Source organism: Urocampus carinirostris, chromosome 17, assembly GCF_059441175.1.
Source record: "Urocampus carinirostris isolate Australia breed hairy pipefish chromosome 17, RoL_Ucar_1.0, whole genome shotgun sequence".
In the NCBI taxonomy this organism is placed as follows: domain Eukaryota; kingdom Metazoa; phylum Chordata; class Actinopteri; order Syngnathiformes; family Syngnathidae; genus Urocampus; species Urocampus carinirostris.
Window position 1 is genome coordinate 1,008,391 of NC_142365.1, and position 19,914 is coordinate 1,028,304.

Here is a 19,914-nt window from a genome sequence, read left to right on the forward strand (position 1 = left end):
ACAGTGAGGATAAAAGAAAAGAAGATAAAGGAACAAAGAAGGTAAGGTTATAGTTATAATTGACACAATATTTACACAAGAATGTGGGCATGTAGGATGCAACACCTGAAATGAATGTTTTTTGGAATGTGGGAGGAAACCGGAGTGCTTGGAGGAAACCCTCGCAAGCACGGGGAGAACATACAAACTCCGCACAGGAAGGCTGGAGCTGGAGGTTCCCAAGACATGAACTGTGCCGCACATGCGCTAACCGCTGCGCCGCCGTGCTGCCTCGGCGACAATTATATAATATAAATCTATATATTCATTCAGTTTTAATCATCAAATTATGAATTCATTTTCTGCATCAAATTATTGTTGGTAATATACCGATTCAAGGGATAACCACAAACCTGTCTTGTTTTCATTTTCTCCTTTTCTACTTCCTTTTTTTCTTAACTTTATACAACATCATCATTCGTAATAGAATACATCAAAGCAAGTGAGCCGTTGGAGGGCCGGCTCTCTTGAACGAGTTGAGCCGAAAAAGCCGGTTCTCTAAAAAGAGACGGACTTTCCACTACACAACTCGAGATCGGCGTGTAGACGAAAACTCGAACCGCGAGACCAAAACAACAATGGCGGATCTGCCTGACGAAAAGTTTGGAGTGCTGTAAATCTTTGTTTAAAAAAAATGTCATCGGGTGATAATGACAATTTGGTGTCCAAAAAGTTGCTTCCCGGGGACGCACGTTGATTTGAGACGATGCGTCCCCAGCAAAAATCACGCGTCTAGGACGCAGGGACGCGGGCAAACCAGAACACTGCTGTATGAGGTAGTGTGTTTGCAAGAGTTTCCGTTTTTTGTGCGGTGTGTGTTAAGGGTGGTAATGGCTCCGGGTCTGTTTGTTTTTGTTTTGTGTGACCTGTAGCGCTTGCCAGAAGGCAGCGGGTCCAAGAGGTGGTGGCCGGGGTGAGAAAAGTCCTCGATGATGTTTTCTGCTCTGCTGAGGTAGCGAGAGCAGGCGATGTCCTCCAGACTGGGCAGAGAGCAACCGATGATTCTCTGGGCTGTGTTGATGTCCCTCCGAAGCGTTTTCCTGTCTGCTGCCGTGCACCCGGCATGCCAACTCAAATGACGTCAGATGCAAATGAGGATGAACAAGCGATTTACTGCAATTAGGCGAATGGCAACGAGGAACGGTACACATATGGGATGACCAAATAAGGTCGATAAAAGCCAAGTGGTGTGAAATGGGTGGTATTTGTGCCTGCTCATGTGCAATTGAGTTTGAAGAGTGAGCATGGGATGAATCATCCCGCAAAGATGTCCTACGTCCACAATGTTCTCGTCCCCTTACAACATTTGGTTTTGCTTTCCAGGGATAAAAGCCGGAGGGCAAGAAGCCAGTTGAGGTTTATCACAGATGCTGGAACTGCAGTGTGTTTTTTGGTGCTTTGATGACTCTTTCTATCCCAAGTTTTGGAAACGGGCCGTTGTGACGTGAGTCCGTGACAGCTGGGCTTGGGGTCGGTCTCCAAAAACACAAAGATGGATGCTTCGGGCCTGAAAAACATGGCTGCTCAAACGGGAGGTTTTAATGTCACGGTGACCGTCGATTTCTTGAAGACAGCAGTCCAGATTTGAGATGTTTCTGTTCCCCGACGCACCTGGATCAGTGTTCCTAAAGATTCTTCAAAAAACGAGTACGTTACGAAACTTCTTGGAATCATGATGTTTCCTAGGAACTGTTGGGAATTAATATCAAAATGGAGCGTTTACCAAATTGTTCAAATGAGTTATCTGACTTCATTTAACCGAAAAAAACACCCAACAATCTATGCGCGCTCGTTTCTTGACGGTCAGGAACAGGAAAGCCGACATTTCCACACAGAAGCAGATTTCATCTCATTTAACAAAGCGTACTCCATCGAAAACGGCCAAATTAGTGTCGTCGGAGTCTCTGGGAAGCCCTCTTCTGAAGTCCTTTAGCTCTCCCTTCTTGGCCCACGTCTCCCCGCGAGATGGCGCCTCGGCTCCTCCCATGGGCGTGCCCATGAAGCCCCCTGGGCTTCACCATCTCGGAGAAGAGCGTCGCGATGTCTGGAACGCTCAAAACGACACCGAGCGTTTCTACGTCATCAGGGCCTTGTTCTCAAAACAACGCCTGCCGTCCTCCGTCAGAGTCCTGTTATCAAATGCCCTAGTCAAAATCTTCTGCATTTGGAACGGCGTGCCCCGTCATTGAACTAAAGCCCAGTCACTGAATATCTTGCATTAAACTCAATAAATGTAACTTGTATTCAATCGTATAAAATCCTTTATAGTCAAATATATAAAATCCTTCAGAACGCCGCATTAAAGGTGACGAGTCGATCATAGTAAAGATGAAAGCTATCCATGAAGAATCCTAGTTTTTTTCATCATCGGGGATCTTTTCCTAAAGATTCCGAGACTCCCTTTCAAGAAACCTAAATTGTTAGTATGGTATGAATTATTTTATGTTTTAGACAGGATTAAATGTTCAAAACCGGAACAGGATGAGGACCCAGATGCGTGACGTTTCTCACACAAGCTTTATTTTACGGGAAATGGGGAGTCATGCATGTTAACACAAAACGCCAGTGATTCAGCAATCGTTGGGTGGAAGACGTAAGGCGGCAGTCTGGCGTGGAATGGCAGGAAGCCAGAGGGCGACGAGATCGATACCGACTGCACGAGCAGATATCGGACAGATGGGGTCGATACCGGACAGGACGGGACGGACAGGATAGATATCAGGCACTGGAGACTGTTGTCAGGTCGTAACCGGAGACGTTCAGCATGCAGTGACCACGTCTACTCTCCCGTCCCGGCTTACGACTCATTTCCGACCCCGACCTGTCCTTTCCCGGCTAGCGACCAGTTTTCTGCCCCTGACACCGCCATCGCTCGCTACGGAAGATCCACTTCCGTGTTCGGATCACAATCCGAGTACAAGAGCGACTTGCTTCCCGGGTCCAGCGAACACCGGATCGCGGGCGCAGCCCTTTCTCTCTCTTTCAATAAAACTCGTGGTAAACATCACGACAGTGGGTCCTGTTTCCGTTCTGGTCTCGACAGAGTCCAAATACACATTTTGAAACTGTTAGCAATCTGCAGAAGCGTCATGTGTGTTCGACAACAGAGACATCTAAAACCTGCAGGATTCCAGACCTTCAAGACTTGGAACTGGCAAACTGGTCGCATTATAAGCAATCAGTCAACCCCTTCAAGACATGTGCAAGAACCTCCAGGGTGCAAAACTCATTTAAATCAGTAGGAACTGGAAGGTCGGACTGGATGTGAATACTGGAGAAACAACTGAGAAGTTCTGGGCTCACTTGCCTTCTGGGATCAGCTCATTTATCTTCATTACAGAAGGAATTGATGGCTGTGGCAATTTCATCTTAGGAACATTAGCAGGACGGAACACATTTATTGGCGAATCGTTCAGCATGCAGTGAACCAAAAACAGATCGTCGCTGACGGACGGATGGGAGAACTCTGAAAAAGACGAGGCAATGACTGGGTTTCTCAACATCGGGTTAAGAAATGACCATCCTCTCATTCCTTCACTGACAGACGCTTTTGTAGCTTGCCATGTTTGGAACTGGTATAAAGAGCCCGCATCATTGGGAAAAAATATGGTTGCTCCTGTAGTTCTTGTCAGGACCAGAACAGAGACAGGCCCCACTTGCGTACGTTTCTCTCTGTTTTACTGGGAAGAAGGGAAAGGATTCGGTGATCGCTGGTCGCGGGAAGCAGGTCGCTCTGAACGCGGAAGTGGCACTATCGTGGCGAGCGATGGCGGTGTCGAGAGCGGAAAGAACAGATCAGTAGCCGGGACAGGAGAGCAAAAATGTGGTCGGGTCGGAAATGAGTCGAAAGCCAGGAGAGGAAAGTAGCTGTGGTCAAGATCAAAAAATGGGTTGAAGCTGGGAAACAGACAGGATCCGAAACAGGAGTGACTCATGGTCGAATAGCTTGCCCTAGAGTAAACTGAGGTTTGCAGACGGACTGACAACAGGTGACAAATAGGAGTGGGTTTAAATAGTGACAGGGAGCCGATCAGAGTCCGAGTCAATTGGCATCAAAGGAGCAGGCACAGGTGATTCACATCAGTAATCATGACAGTATTGTTCAGATCTACAAATATATTCACGATTTCTCACAAGTTTTATTAAAGGAAAGAGGAAGGGCCACGCCCACGATCCAGTGATCGCTGGGCGCAGGAAGCAAGTCGCTCTGAACGCGGAAGTGGAACTTATGTGGCGAGCGATGGCGGTGTCGGGAACGGAAAAACGGGTCAGTAGCCAGGACAGGAGAGCAAAAACGTGGTTGGGGTCGGAAACGAGTCGTAACCCAGAAAAGAAGAGTAGAAGTGGTTGGGGAGAAAAGGGGTCGAAGGCCGAGACGGGAGAGTAGACGCGGTCAGGATCAAAAACGGGTCGTAACCGGAGACAGACGGGAGCAAAAACGGGACAGGTGGGAGTCAGGGTTGAAAAAGGCTTGCCTAGTGTAAACTGATGTTTGCAGATGGACTGACAACAGAGGAGGGATAGGAGTGGGTTTCAATAGGGACAGAGAGCCAATCAGAGTCCGAGGCAGTGGGCACCAAACGAACGGGCACAGGTGAGCCATGACAGTTCTACTGTTGACAGTAATTGAAACTTCGCTAAAACAACAGCAGCAGTCCCATCGGACAGTCGTACGCTTTGATTTCGCAATCGAACTATTTTCCACGCAACTGTCTCTAACTAGTACGTTGGTCTTTAGCACGCTCTCTCTCATCGAAGGCCTTCATAAATCCACCCGAGCCGAATGAAAGAACTCTAACGGCAGCCTTCCGCTTTTACGACCTCAATTCCAAAATACGAGTCGTACTGCCAGCGATGACGCAATGGCCGACCCGGCTCACGTCGGTAAGGATCGTCTCGAAACTTCGAGGACTCTGCTCGTCTGCGCTCGAATCGTAGCTCTCCCCGGCAAGCTTCCGTGACGTAACGTCCAACCTGCCGTGCCATATATCATGCTATTAACACGCTACGCTGCACGTTTCCTGACAAGCCTCAGTACTTCGTTTTTTTATGACCATTCGTTGAAGATAAAACCCAAAGTACTTCGCCTCGTCTGTGAATATGAACATACCTGTGGCGCTCCAGGGCTCCATGCCCTTACAAACTGTCGTATTTCCCCTTACAAAATAATCTGACTGTCATGTAAGCATGGTTGCCGTGGCGACCGGCTGGCCCCGCCCCCTGGGCACCAGCTGACGCAGATCAGCTAATTGCGTGTGTGCTACTTAAGGGTGGCTTGTGGGTTTTGCGGGTGCTGGCTCATTGCACTTTCTGTTTTGCATTTTCTGTCTGCATTTCCCATTCTGTTTTGCTCTGTCCTGTTTGGTTTGAGTCAGAAGAAACCTGTGTTTGCACGTTTTTTTGTTAAAGCCTGTTTGTTCTGTCTTGTCCCTGAGTTTTGGACGACTTTTATTTTGGTAAATAAAAGTTTGGATCGTCAACGCAATTGAGTTCTCCCTTCCTGCCTCCTGCCTCCGTTCTGGTCCGGCCCACCTCGTGACACTGACACCCTATTTTATTTTTCAAACGTGTTTATTTATGTAGTTTAACATGTTATAGTGTACATGTGTTTGGTTATGTGTTTGGTTATCATCCATCCATCCATGATCTGCACCGCTTATCCTCAGTAGGGTGGCGGGGGTGCTGGAGCCCATCCCAGCTGTCTTGGGACAGTGGGCAGGGGACACCTGGGACAATTTAGACCGGCCAATGAACCCGACATGCATGTTTTTTGAATGTGGGAGGAAACCGGAGTGCCCGGAGGAAACCCATGCAAGCACGGGGAGAACATGCAAACTCCGCACAGGAAGGTTGGTAGCTGGATTTGATATTAGAATAGAATAGAATATACCTTTATTGTCATTGTTACAACATGGGATATATTGCGACAACGAAATTGGACGTGGCACTCCAGTTCCACATTTTACAGTGAGGATAAGGAAAATAAAGAGATGAAGGAACAAAGAAAATGTTTGTACTGCCCTTGTTGTATAGGCTTTGTTTTCCTCCAGAAGGGGAGTGTATGAGGGGGTGAGGGACAGACAGAGATGGGCGGATCCAACTAGATGTTTTGTCTTTCTGTACACACGGTCCAGTGTTTTTTTCCCTAATTGCTCAGTCCACGTATTGAATGGATTAGGGAAGCACAGTCCTTAAACATGCCCGATTAAAGGTGCTGGCGACGATAAAAGCTTTATTATATTATTATATTATATTACCTTTATTAAAGAGAGAACATTTTTCATTTTCTCCTCTTATACTTCCTTTTTTTCTTAGCTTCTTTATACAACATCATCATTCGTAATAGAATGCATCAAAGCAGGTGAGCCGTTGGAGAGCCGGCCCTCTTTAATGAGACGGACTTCCTTTCACTACACAACTACCGCATGGAATCCGATATTTTTTAAGACTTTGTTCACGTGTGATCGGAATGATGCATGATGGGAAATCCCCAGGCGGCAGACGCACGCGCACAGTAGCATCAAACCGCCGGCTTCGTTTGCAACGAAAAAAAACGATACCGAGATAGAGGCTACCGCGGCGAACTCGTTTGACTCGATGGATTTGCCGTTTGGTGAATCGTCGGTGTTTACCGGATGGTACCCATCATTGACAAATTTGCGTTTTTCCGTACAGATTTTCTCGTACGCGTCTTAAAATGCATCATCAACGTACTTTGTACGACAAAAACTCGGCAGGTACGGATAGGAATGAAAAGGAGGTAGACGCGTGTTCTCGGTGACCGGGATGGGCGGACGCTGCCGGGAAAGAGACGCATTTAGGCAAAGAGCCTGAGCGGGACAAAACTGCTGGATGCTGTTTTATGAGTTTGCTGTCAGCGCAAAAGACGGAACACTTCATTCGGGGACTGTCAGTGCTTTCAATTTAAGAGGCAGCCGTCCAAGCTGGGCTGCAGCCGGGACACGTTTTGACATGTGTGGGGGACACGTGCGCTCCAAACTAAATTCATTATTACCAGGAGGGGATACTCAATGGTTTTGCTCAGTTTTAGTGGTATTTTCGACAATGATTAGAAAAACAATTACGAAAAAGAAAAGCAAAAATAAGTTGAAATGTATTTTTCTTCTTATTTGAAGAAGCCAACAAAGAAGCAGTATAAATTGACTGTACTGCTAAGATTCTTCTATAACCTGTCCTGATTACTGATGTGAATCACCTGTGCCCACTCCTCGGACTCTGATTGGCTCCCTGTCCCTGTTTAAACCCATTCCTTTCTGTGCCCTGTTGTCAGTCCGTCTGCGAATCTCTGTTTTTACACGGCAAGCCTGAGTCCCACCTGTCACGTTTTTTGCTCCAGTCTGTCAACCTGTTTTGATCCCGATCACGTCTGCTCTCCCGTCCTGGCTCACGACCCCTTTTTGTTCCCGACTACGTCTACTTTCCGATTCTGGCTTCCGACTCGCTTCTGACCACATCTTGCTCTCCCAGTCCCGGCTACCCACCAATTTTTCGCCCCTGACACCGCCATAGCTGTGTTCGGATCACAAACCGAGTCAGGATTGAACACCGGATCGTGGGCGCACCCCTTCCTCGTTTCCATCAATAACAGATCCAGCGATCACTTGGCACGGGAAACAGGTCGCTCTGAACGCGGAAGTGGGATATCTTGGCGGTGTCGAAAATGTACAACATTGCTGCACAAAATAACAATGCCTTATTTTTCATTTATTTTATACACAATATATGCAAGGGTGTGTGCTAGGGATATATGCATATATATATAAGTGGTGAAGGATATGATGCGGAGGGGGTAAACCAGTGTATGCTGTTGGGCTTTTCTCCTGATGACTGAGTGTTGCATCGGCGGCGCAGTGGTTAGCGGGTGTGCGGCACAGTTCTGAGGTCATGGGTTCAAATCCAGCCACCGGACTTCCTGTGCGGAGTTTGTATGTTCTCCCCGTGCTTGCGTGGGTTTCCTCCGGGCACTCTGGTTTCCTCCCACGTTCCAAAAACATGCACAATAGGTTAATTGGCCGGTCCAAATTGTCCCTAGGTCTGAATGAGCGAGCGAGTTGTCTGCCCCTGTGTGTCCTGTGATTGGCTGGCAACCAGTTCAGGGTGGCCCGGAGATGGCTGGGATGGGCTCCAGCACCCCCGAGACCCTACTGAGGATAAGCGGTGCAGATAATGGAAGTGTTGCATGGCACAGGAACTCAGCTCTTGTGCTGTGGGCTTAGTGTTCTGTGTCAGGTTGGGAAGTGCGAAGGGAAATGAATATTGAAATAAGTATATTGATTGATTGACAATCTGAAAAAAGAAACGGGCTTTTGGTGGTGTCACTTCATCGGTGGAAACCGGTAATCTCGGCATGCTTCACTTAGGAGCAGGTGCTTTCAATCTGCTTCCCCGCGAGATAAAATGTCCTTACATGGAGCTCCTCTGGGTCCACAGACGACTATTGTGTCATTTATTTCTTCATAAACGGCGAAATCAAGCGCGCCTCATGGCCAGGGGTTCCCATTTAATGGAAACTGCCTCTCTCTTTTAATGAGCGTCCTTCCACTTTGGAGTCCTCCGCGCTTTCAGCCGAGAAGAAATGGAAATAAACAAACTCTTCCCTTCCTCGTAGAGGTTTTAGCAAACTTAATGTGAGGTTTAGCGTTCTTTTAAACAAACGGGTTTTTAAAAGGACTCAATGTCATGATTACTGATTTGACTCACCCGTGCCTGCTCTTTTGGCGCCAACTGCCTCGGACTCTGTTTGGCTCTCTGTCCCTATTTAAACCCACTCCTATCTGTCCCCTTTTTTCGGTCCGTCTGCAAACCTCAGTGTACTCTAGGCAAGCTTTTTCGACCCTGATACCCACCTGTTTTTTGGTACTGTCTGTCCCCCGGCTTCGACCCGTTTTTGATCCTCATCACGTCTACTCTCCCGTCCCGGCTTTCGACCTTTTTTGTCCCCGACCACGTCTACTCTCCTTTCCTGGCTTACGACTCGCTTCAGACCCCGACCACGTTTTAGATCTCCTGTCCTGGCTACTGACCCTTTTTTCCATTCCCGACACCACCATCGCTCGCCACGGGAGATCCACTTTCGCGTTCAGAGCGACCTGCTTCCCGCTTTCCCTTTCTTCGTATAAAACTTGTTAGAATCGTTACGCAAGTGGGTTCTGTCTCCGTTCTGGTCCTGACACTCAAATGTTGCATATACAACGTTGAGGTTTTTCGGTTAAAGTCACTTGTGGCAGGTGATGTAACATCTCGACGTGGAACTAAAAATATGAATTGAAATGTAAACAATAGGACAGATTTTCTTCTTTTCGTTCATGTCTCTTCTTGAAATGTTTTTAGCGAGTACCCAAGTCCCAAATAGAACAAATATCTCCTTTTAAAAGGTTCAGGATGATTGTGTGACAATGCAGTGTATAATGTTGGTCGCAAGATGGCGTGCGAGTATAATGAATGAGTAATAAGGACGGTGAAACTTTGCAACACAATGCGTCTGAGTAATGTAGGGAGGCAAGCTCTCGAGGAGACTTGGAATGTGGGAGGCAACCTCTCAAGCACACTTTCCAGCACTAAAAATGAAGGCCATCTTGATTCATAATGAGCAGGCCCCAAGAGGCATTAGGAGTAGCCTGAGAAACTGTTAGTGACCCTTCAAGTTTTACCTTTTTAATTAGAGACACATTTCTTATTCATTTGACCTTGAGTGTGCCTGCCTCTTAACACAACTCAAAATCGTAAAACCATAGTGCACTACTGCACTAGACAATGTCGAGTTTGGTCTTCAAGGGTGAACGTTGAACATTTTCTAGAAAAACTGAAAGGATACAAAAAAATGGGAAATAAAAACCAGACACTTTCGACTGATGAAAGCACAGTTCACAACATCAGTTCTTGGCAAAGCACCAACACGGTTTGGCCCTGTGCTCCGTGGAGCCTCCTGCCTATATGCAGACCAATGTTCCCTGTCATTTTCCTTACGGGTCTGAGCGTTCACGCAGTCGGTGAGCAACGTTCGAAACAACAGTGAGCAACGGCAATCCCAAGTGTGGCAAGATAATTAATCATCAAACATGTCCAAAACTTGACATCAAGTTACATTTTGCAGAGTTTCCGGCAACGCAAAATGATTTTTCTCTTTTGAATGAATTGACTCATGTACTATTGCAAAGATTGTACGGCCTACAAACGTCATTTGTTTTTACAACAATTCTTTCACAAGATTTCCATTTCTTTTTCTTTCCTGCTATCTTTTGTCCCATAATATTAACATTTTGGGGGGCTTATTGAGTCGGTTGCACGATACAGAACTGTACTTAATCACATTTTTGAGTGGAAGTACAATGTTGGAAACACGATTCACTTGATATCATTGGAAATGATTTGAATGCAACACAAACTTTTTCTTGGTTTTCCCTGTTTTTTTAATTCCTTTCCGGGGCAGCAGGTAGAGCGCTCGTCTTGGGATCAAGGGATCCCAGTTCGAATCCCGGCTCGTCCGTGTTACATGTCGAAGTGTCCTTGGGTAAGACACTGAACCCCTAATACCCCCAATAAGCAGGTTAGCGCCTTACATGGCTGCAAGAAAATTGGGAAATGTGGAGGACATTGTAAAGCGCTTTGGGCAGTCATTGACTTGAAAAGCGCCATAGAAATGCAGGTAATTTCATTTCATTTTAAAAAATCTCATTATGTTTATTTTTTTCTAGCTGTTTTTTTCTTTTTGTTCTCTATTTACCTTTTTCCTTTGTTTCTTTATTTTCTTTTTTCCTGGCTTTTTTCTGAATTTGTCCTTTTTTTCTCTTCCTTTCGTTTCTTTTTTTTCTCAGCTTTTCACTACTTTTTCATTTTGGTATTTTTTTCTTTTTGTTCTATTCCCCCCTTTCCTTTAAGTCATTTTGTGCATAATTTCACATCATATTTGGTCATATAGGGATGAAAGAAGCAAAAACAACCCGAAAGAGCCGGTTCCTTTTAGTGAGCCGAGCCGAAGAAGCCGGTTCTCGAAAAACTCGAATGACTTTACTCAACTTCGTTCTACTTTGACCTTGACTTCAAAATACAGCATTTAGAACACAACGTCAGGGGAACCCGTGTATTTTGACCTTCATGCACTGTAACTTTGACTGAATTGGCTTCTTAATGAGCAACTTGGAGCCCTGATTTTTGTGAGCTAGCTAGATTTTCTTGTGCGCTGAGAATGTGCGGACAGTGCGCGATCCCTTAGAGGGAACGTTGATGCAGAGCCGTAGATTTCTCACCCAATCGCCCACTGGGTATGGCATGCATGTCCAGCTCTCGTTCCTATTTATTCCGGCTACATGTTGTGGTGAAATGAGAGCACCAACCCATTCCTTTTCATGGACTGACACATGACACGTGAGGCTTATTGCTTCCATATTTCGCTGGCGCTCACGGTTCACCTTTGGATGTCTTCAACTTTCGACTCGTGTTTTTCCATCTTTGAGCAAAGTCCGCTTTGGTACACGTCCCGAAATCCCACCCAAAACCCGATACTTGTTATGAGGCAAATAAAACAGAACGGAGACAGGACCCACTTGCGTGAGTTTCTCTTTGTTTTATTGGGAAGAAGGGAAAGGATAGTACACACAGATCGGTAGCCGGGACGGGGGAACAAAAATCGTGGTCGAGATCAGAAAAGGGGTCAGAGCAGGGAAACGGACGGGAACCAGAACAGGAGAGAGTCAGGGTTGAAAAGCTTGCCTAGCGTAAGCTGAGGTTTGCAGACGGACTGACAACAGGTGACAGAAAGGAGTGGGTTTAAATAGTGACAGGGAGCCAATCAGAGTCCGAGGCAGTTGGCGCCAAAGGAGAAGGCACAGGTGCCTTGCATCAGGAATCGTGACAAAAACAGACCTAGAGGGACAATGACTTACTATGATTATTATCAACAACTGACATTTTTTTTTAAGATCGTATCCATCGTAAGCGTTCCTAAATAAAAGGATTTGGAATTATTAAAGAAAAATAATTGAATTCACAGTTCATGCTAAGACCATTCTAAACGCGCCATTTGATGGTAGACTGCTTTCTGATCCCGATCGCAGCAATTAGAAGGCAGTCACGAACAAATTTGTCGAGAACTTCCAATTTCGACCGCATCGGAGGAAATAAAATGAGCAAATGCTGAAGATCAAAGGAAGAATCATTAATACTCTGGATGAAATCTTGGAGCTGTTATATCAGAAGAGGGGTCAGAAGCAGAAATCATGGCCGGGATAGCGCACTTGCCAGTCTTCAACCCATCCGGAGGGACAGGTGCTGCGATATTTGGACTCTCACAGCAAAACTGGAAGTGAAAATCCGAGGCCATGAAGGAACCATGTGCAGGAAACTTCTGGACATCAGCTACAACGGAAACAGAATCCACTTGCGTTGCGTTTCTCACAAGTTTTATTGGAAGAGAGAGAAAGGGTTGCGCCCACGATCCGGTGATTGCTGGATGTGGGAAGCAGGTTGTTCTGAAGGCGGATCTTCCGTGACGAGCAATGGCAGTGTAGGGAACAGAAAAACGGGTCAGTAGCCAGGACAGGAGAGAAAATGTGGTCGGGGTCGTAAGCGAGTCGTAAGCCAGTAAAGAAGAGTAGACGTGGTCGGGGAAAAAAAAGGTCGAAAGCCAGGATGGGAGAGTAAACGTGGTCAGGATCAAAAATGGGTCGAAGCTGGGGGACAGACGGGAGCAAAAAACAGGTGGGAGTCAGGCTCGAAAAAGGCTTGCCTCGTGTAAACTGAGGTTCGCAGACAGACTGACAACAGGTGACAGATAGAAGTGGGTTTAAATAAGGACAGGGAGCCAATCGGAGTCCGAGGCAGTTGGCGCCAAAGGAGCGGGCGTAGGTGAATCATGTGACAAATCAAACCATCAGAGGGAACATTGGACATTGAAATAAATGTATTTTAATATATTTGATTTTGGGGAATTTACATTATATTTTTATAATATTTACATGTTTTTAACCTCAAACTGTCATGGTTGGCATGGCGCCCAATTGGCCCCGCCCGTGTGGCGCCAGCTGCGGCTCGTTACCAGATTGGCTTTCCGTCTATTTAAGCTCAGTGCTCTCACTCTTCCTTTGTCAGTCCGTCAACCAACCTCTGCCCCGCAAGACGTGGGTTTTGGCTCGGTCCTGTTCCTGTTGGTATCTCTTGCACGGTATGGTTCCCATTTATTTTGTCCTGTTTAATTTCGGTTTCCAGTTTTGTTTCCGTCTATTTTTTTCCCGTTTATTATTTTCTCCAGTTTTCGTTCCCGTCTCCTGTTTTTTTTCGATATCCTGATTCATTATCTACTCGGCAATTGGAATCGATCTCGTCGGCCTCTGGCTTCCCGTCTTTCCACGCCAGACCTCTGCCTAACGTGCACGGCTCCCCATTTCCCGTAAAATAAAAGGCTTGTGTGAGAACGTCACGCGTTTGGGTCCTGATCCAGATCTGGTTCTTGACACAAACGGTAACATTTTAGGGGAATTTGACCTATTTGTGTTTTAAAAACCAACCCTTTCATTGTTAAGAATCATTATTAATCAAGTAAACAAAATCACTGACATTTTTGTACCAGGCTAGGTTACTTCATATTATACCTGGAGGGATTATTACATAAGAAGAGGATGCTAGTTTTTTGGCAGACAAAATCCAGTTTTCGACAAGTTATTTTTCAGCGTCGAAGAAGTTGATTTATGCGGCATAAGACATTATGGAGCATGTGCGCGCACGGCTAAATGACAGCCGGCAGGCAATTCTGCGGCTTCGCACTCGGAGAAAAACACAGAGCGGAGAGTGAAATTTCCCAAATTGCCAGCGCGGAGGTAAAAGATCACAAAACGGAGAAATGGGGAATTTGGATTAGGGGTTCATTGGAGGTTGGTGCTTGCACCTGCAACTCCCGGACTGAAAATCATTATTTGTGTGCTCCCATGTTTGTTGACGTTCTGTAAATGTTTGTACTTCTAAAATCTAATCTAATCTAATCTAATCTAAAGGAATAGAAAAGTCAGGGATTTGGCTCAATAATATCTCCGACTTTTGAATATGCTTCAACTGTCATGATTACTGATGCGGACCCTGATTGGTTGTTGGACGCTTTTTGAACTCCCGTCTTCTTGAAAGAACCCGTCAGATCGTCTGCGAACCTATGCTCCCAGCTAGGCAAGCTTTTCTGACTCTCTGACTCTATCCTGCCCTGTTTTCTGTCTGACTCCTCTGCCCCGGCCATCGACCTGTTTTCTCGCTCTCAACGACGACCTTCGCTCAACACAGAAGTCCCAGTTCCGCGTTCCTGCTATCTGCTCTCTGCTACCCGTGACCGACAATCATCAGATCGTGGATGAAAGTCCTCTTTTCTCTTCTAAGTAAAAATGAGTAAACAAACGCAATTGGGTCCCGTCTCCGTTCCTGGTCCGTGACACCAACTGCAAGTGTCAGGACCGGAACGAAGACAGGACCCACTTGCGTGCTTTTCTCTGAGATTTATTAGGAAGAAGGGAAAGGGTAGAATACAGGATTCGTAGATCGTTGATCGTGGGGAGCAGGTTACTCAGACGTGGAAGTGGAATTTACGTGGCGAGGAAGGCAGCAGGGGAAAAACAGATCGATGCCCGGGACGGGGGAGCAAAAATGTAATCAAGTTCAGAAAAGGGGTCGGAACGGGGAATCAAACAGGAATCAGGACAGAGTCAGGGTCGAAAGAGCTTGCCTAGCGGGAGCTGAGGTTTGCAGACGGACTGACAACGGGTGACAGGAAGAGATGAGCAGCTCATCAGCGTTTAGACAAGATATGTGAAGTGTCTTCGGAGTCAGATTTCAGTCCAATAAATGTTACACTATATCTAACAGAGAACTTTCAATTTTTTAAGGACACGTGAAATGACTCATGCCTGCTTTAATTAAAGGGGTAACGCACCATTTTGTAACTAGAGTAGTGTTTCAAAATGTTATGAATAACGCCTTAGAGTACTTCATGCAGAGAAGCGTGTTTCTTTGCTCCCAACACTGAGAAAAGTCACGGAAATAACGTGCCTCAGGACAAAGTGTTTCACGGGGGAAGAGAAAGTCGATTTCAAAGGGGGCCAAATGATGAAGCGATTAGCAAAATAAATCAGAGTATTGCCTTATCAGCACTGTCAAAATCATACGAATGATATCTTTTTATTCGCCGGGAATGCGACCGGGAAGCCAAACTGGGATTGCGAAAGCCCTGGCTCGATTATTTATTGCTTTTCACGGAACATGTGAGATTTTGGTGCAAATTCCTTCAGGTTTTGAGATTATTGCTCGCGCTTTTGTTTTTGGTGGGGTGACGAGGAGAGAGGGGGGTGAGGGGGGACTGATCATAAAAAACAAACAACCACGGCGGTCCCTTTCAGTGTTCCAAGCTGCGCGGGTGTGCAATTGCGCACTGCTCGCACATTCTCAGCGCACGAGAAAATCTAGCCAGTGCACAAAAATCAGGGCTCAAAATGACTCATTAAGAAGCGACTTAAGTCAAAGTTACAGTGCGTGAAGGTCAAAATACACGGGTTCCCCCGACGCTGTTTTCTAAATGCGGTATTTGGAAGTCAAGGTCGAAGTAGAACAAAGTTGAGTAAAGTCAGTTTTTCGAGAACCGGTTTCTTCGGCTCGGCTCACTAAAAGGAACCGGCTCTTTCGGGTCCTAAACGGCTCTTCGGGTTGTTTTTGCTTCTTTAATCCCAACATGACCAAATATGATGTAAAATGATGCACAACATGATTTAAACGAAGGGGGGAATAGAACAAAAAAGAAAAAAATACCAAAATGAAAAAGGAGTGAAGCGCTGAGAAAAAAAAACAAATGAAAAAGAAAAAAAGAACAAAGAAAAAACGCCAGAAAAAAAGAAAAGAAAGAAATGTAGAAAAAAAGTAAATAGAGAACAAAAAGAAAAAAGTAACAGCTCGGAAAAAATAAACCAATGACATTTTTTTAAAGGAATTAAAAAAAAAAGTAGAAAAAAAACACGGAAAAAAGAAGAAAAAGTTTGTGTTGCATTCAAATCATTTCCAATGATACTAAGTCAATCTTGTTGCCAACATTGTACTTCCACTAAAAAATGTGATTAAATACCGTTGTGTATCGTGCAACCGACTCAATAAGCCCCCAAAAATGTTAGGATAATGCGACAAAAGATACCAGGAAAAAAAAGAAATGGAAAGAATTGTTGTGGAAAAAAATGACGTTTGAAGGCCCTGCTATCTTTGCAATCTTACACGAGTCAATTCATTCAAAAGAAGAAAAAAAATTTGCATTGCCGGAAACTCAGCAAAATGTAACGTGATGTCAAGTTTTGGAAGTGTTTGATAATGACTCAGTTGCCACACTTGGGATTGCCGTTGCTCACTGTTGTTTCAAGCGTTGCTCACCGACTTTGTGTGAATGCTCGGACCCATACGGAATATGCGCCGCTTTGTTTCGTATGGAGTGAGTGTCATGTCGGTGTTGTAACTATTGAGGGAGTGGGAATAATCCCCGGAGTCGGGATCTTGACGCAGTCAGCTTTTTTTAGGGTTGGGGTGGTGGGGGGGTTTTGAATCCTGATAACCACATTCCATGTGCAAGGTCTGGCTTGCTGCAGGAAGACCAGCGTGCAGCAAAGTGTCACAAGCTTTCAGAACATTCCGAAAAAACATGCTCACCATATACATTCATCATCGTGTACTATAATGAAGAATTTTGGCAGCATTGACAACGTTACACAACAATCGAGCAGCCACGGATTCATTTTTTTATGTTTGCAGAAACGGTTTCTCTTTCATCCGCTTTGTTTTTCAGCGCTCGACGCCAGTCAGCCACAATGTTATGACCGCCGGCCAAAAATCGAGCGATATGAACATATTTATGTCATTATATCGGCTATTCTTGCGGTGAATGCTAAAAGAAAATATCTTATTTCACAATCCTGCCACATCGGGTGCGCCAAAAAAATAGCGTTTTCTTCTACGCTGAGAAGGAGCATCATCTTCTTCTACCTCAGAATGTCAAGACCAGAACGGTGACAGGACCCAATTGCGTTATGTTTCTCTCCGTTTTATTGGAAAAAAGGAAAGAGTCGCACCCGCAATCCGGTGATCGCTGGTCGCTCTGAACGCGGAAGTGGGACTTCCGTGGCGGGCAATCGTGGTGTCGGGAACGGAAAAAAACGGGTGAGCTGTTGGGATAGGAGAGCAGAAACGTGGTCGAGGTCAGAAACGAGCGCAGTTGCTGTGTTTTGCGGAAACGCGGTTCACGTTTAGCATTCCGGACGCTAACGTGTAGCCACCCGGAGCTATCCGGCTTCAACGCCGCTATACAGAGACACGAAAGCCGGGGGGAATCGGAGAGGAGGCGGACTTGCTAACACGAGGTGGTGTATCCCTGGATTTTCACAAAGAAAAGATTTCCATCTGCCCCAGGGATGTCGAACTTTTGGACGAGCGTGACGTCATCCGCTCCGCTACAAGCACCCCTAGGGCATCATGTTCATCTGTTAATAAACAACGGGGTAGACTGCTGGAAGTGTGAATTTCCCTACCCGGATGAATCAAGTATCTACCTACCTACCTACCTACCTACCTACCTACCTACCTCAGAATGTCAAGACCAGAACGGAGACAAGACCCACATGCGTTACGTTTCTCTCCGTTTTATTGGAATAAAGGAAAGAGTTGCACCCACGATCCGGTGGGCGCAGGAAGCAGGTCTCTCTGAACTTCCGTGGCGAGCGATGGAGGTGTCGGGAACGGAAAAAAACGGGTCAGTAGTTGGGATAGAAGAGCAGAAACGTGGTCGGGGTCGGAAACGAGTCGAAAGCCAGGAGAGAAGAGTAGACGTGGTCTGGATCAAAAAACAGGTCGAAGCCGGGGAACAGACGGCAAAAAACAGGTGGGAGCCAGGGTCGAAAAAGGCTTGCCTAGTGTAAACTGAGGTTCGCAGACGGACTGACAAAAGGGCACAGATAGGAGTGGGTTTAAATAGGGACAGGGAGCCAATCAGGCTCCCTGCCTCTTTTCAAACCCCCGCCTTCCTGACAACACCCGTCAGATCGTCTGTGAACCTACGCTACACGCTAGGCAAACTTTTGTGACTCCTGACTCTATCCTGCCCTGTTGTTCCGTCTGATTCCCGTTGCCGACCTTTTTTCTGGACCCGTTTATGTTTTCCCTCGCTCTCGACATTGCCTGCGCTCGACACGGAAGTGTCACTTCCGCAATCCCAGCGATCTGCTACCGTGACTGACGATCCCCGGACGGTGGGTGCAAGTCCTTTCGTCCTTCTAAATAAAACTGAGTAAAACGAACGCAATTGGGTCCCGTCTCCGTTCCTGGTTTGTGACAGAAAGTGCTAAGGAGATGTCAACAATGTTTTTCGGACGAATGAAAAATTTCTGCTGGTTGAACACAAACTACTTCTGCTTCAGCATTCTATTCTATTCTTGTTATTTCCATATTCTTTCTTTTTAAACTATTCTATATAATTACCTTGTACTATACACTACAATATATTTTTACTCTATTCTTTTTTTTCTTTTAAAGCTATTATTTGATCATTATTGAGTATTCGCGTGTCAAATGATTTCTTGTATATATCATGTTTATGGTTTATACTGGCTGAATAAATAAATACAATACTTATTTTTTCAAAATAAGAAAGTCAATCATGTGGGAAGTGACTCATTGTCCTCCAAAACACAATCCATTTCAACCCACATTGGCAAACACATGAAGTATTTTCATGTCTACAACACGCAATTATCTCTGCTTGTTATTTGTTTTGATACTTTGAAAGGGAGCGGTTTTTTTTTTTTACGTGCGCAAGCGACAGGGTTGGGTTACTTGAACTGGATTACTTTCAATGACTTTTGGATGACTCCAATACCAAATATGCTAATAAAAGACAAAAGAAACTCAATATGAATACAATGACTCAATTTTGTGCAGGCTTGGGGAGTAACGGAATACATGGAACGGCAAAAAGCTGTTTTGATTGATTTTCATTTTGTTTCTGTCGCATTTGATGTTCAAAGAGATCAAAGCCAGGAGAGAAAGCTTACCACGTGTTGGGAGTCTTCATTTTATTCCTATTTAGTTTATTTTGTCTTTTATGAGCATATTTGGTATTGGAGTCATCCAAAAGTATTTGAAAGTACCGTATTTTCCGCACTATAGGGCGCACCGGGTTATAGGGCGCACCCCGAAAATATAGTTTTTGGTCCTATATTTGACATACATAAGGCGCACCGGATGATAAGGCGCTACAATGGGAACGTGGACAAAACAGTCAGATAGTTCAGTCAAACTTCTTACCCCCTTAACATTCCCAAAGCTTGCAAAGAAGCAAATATGTGTCATAGACACGTGCTAATGCGGTGTCTGTACGATGTCTCTCAAATGCATCGTTTCAAATATCATTCGGAAGGTTAAAGTCTTGGGATTCAAGAAATACCAACCATTCCTTAGTTTCTATTTTCTTTTTCGCTTGCAACTTTACTGTCCATATGACAATAAACACTTGGAATTGAGTTGAATTCACTCAACTCATCACAGCAACATCAAGATCGTTCTAAAACAGATACCGGGAAAATATAAAGCCGCATAGCTCACCTAAGTTCTCACGTTCAATAATGATACGCAATCATGGTCTTCTTACAACCGTGAGTGTAGTAAATCCAGGAGAGTAAAATGTTTACAAATACAGACTAATGAAACATGTTTCTTTATGGCGTAGTTTAGCAAGCTTGCTATTCAGTCATCTTTTTCGGCCAATTGCAGGGTTTGTTTTGGCCCTCTAGCCAATCCGAGGCTCCGAATAACTTTAGCCAATAGCGATCGATTTAACGGACGATTGACGCATCTTTTTCA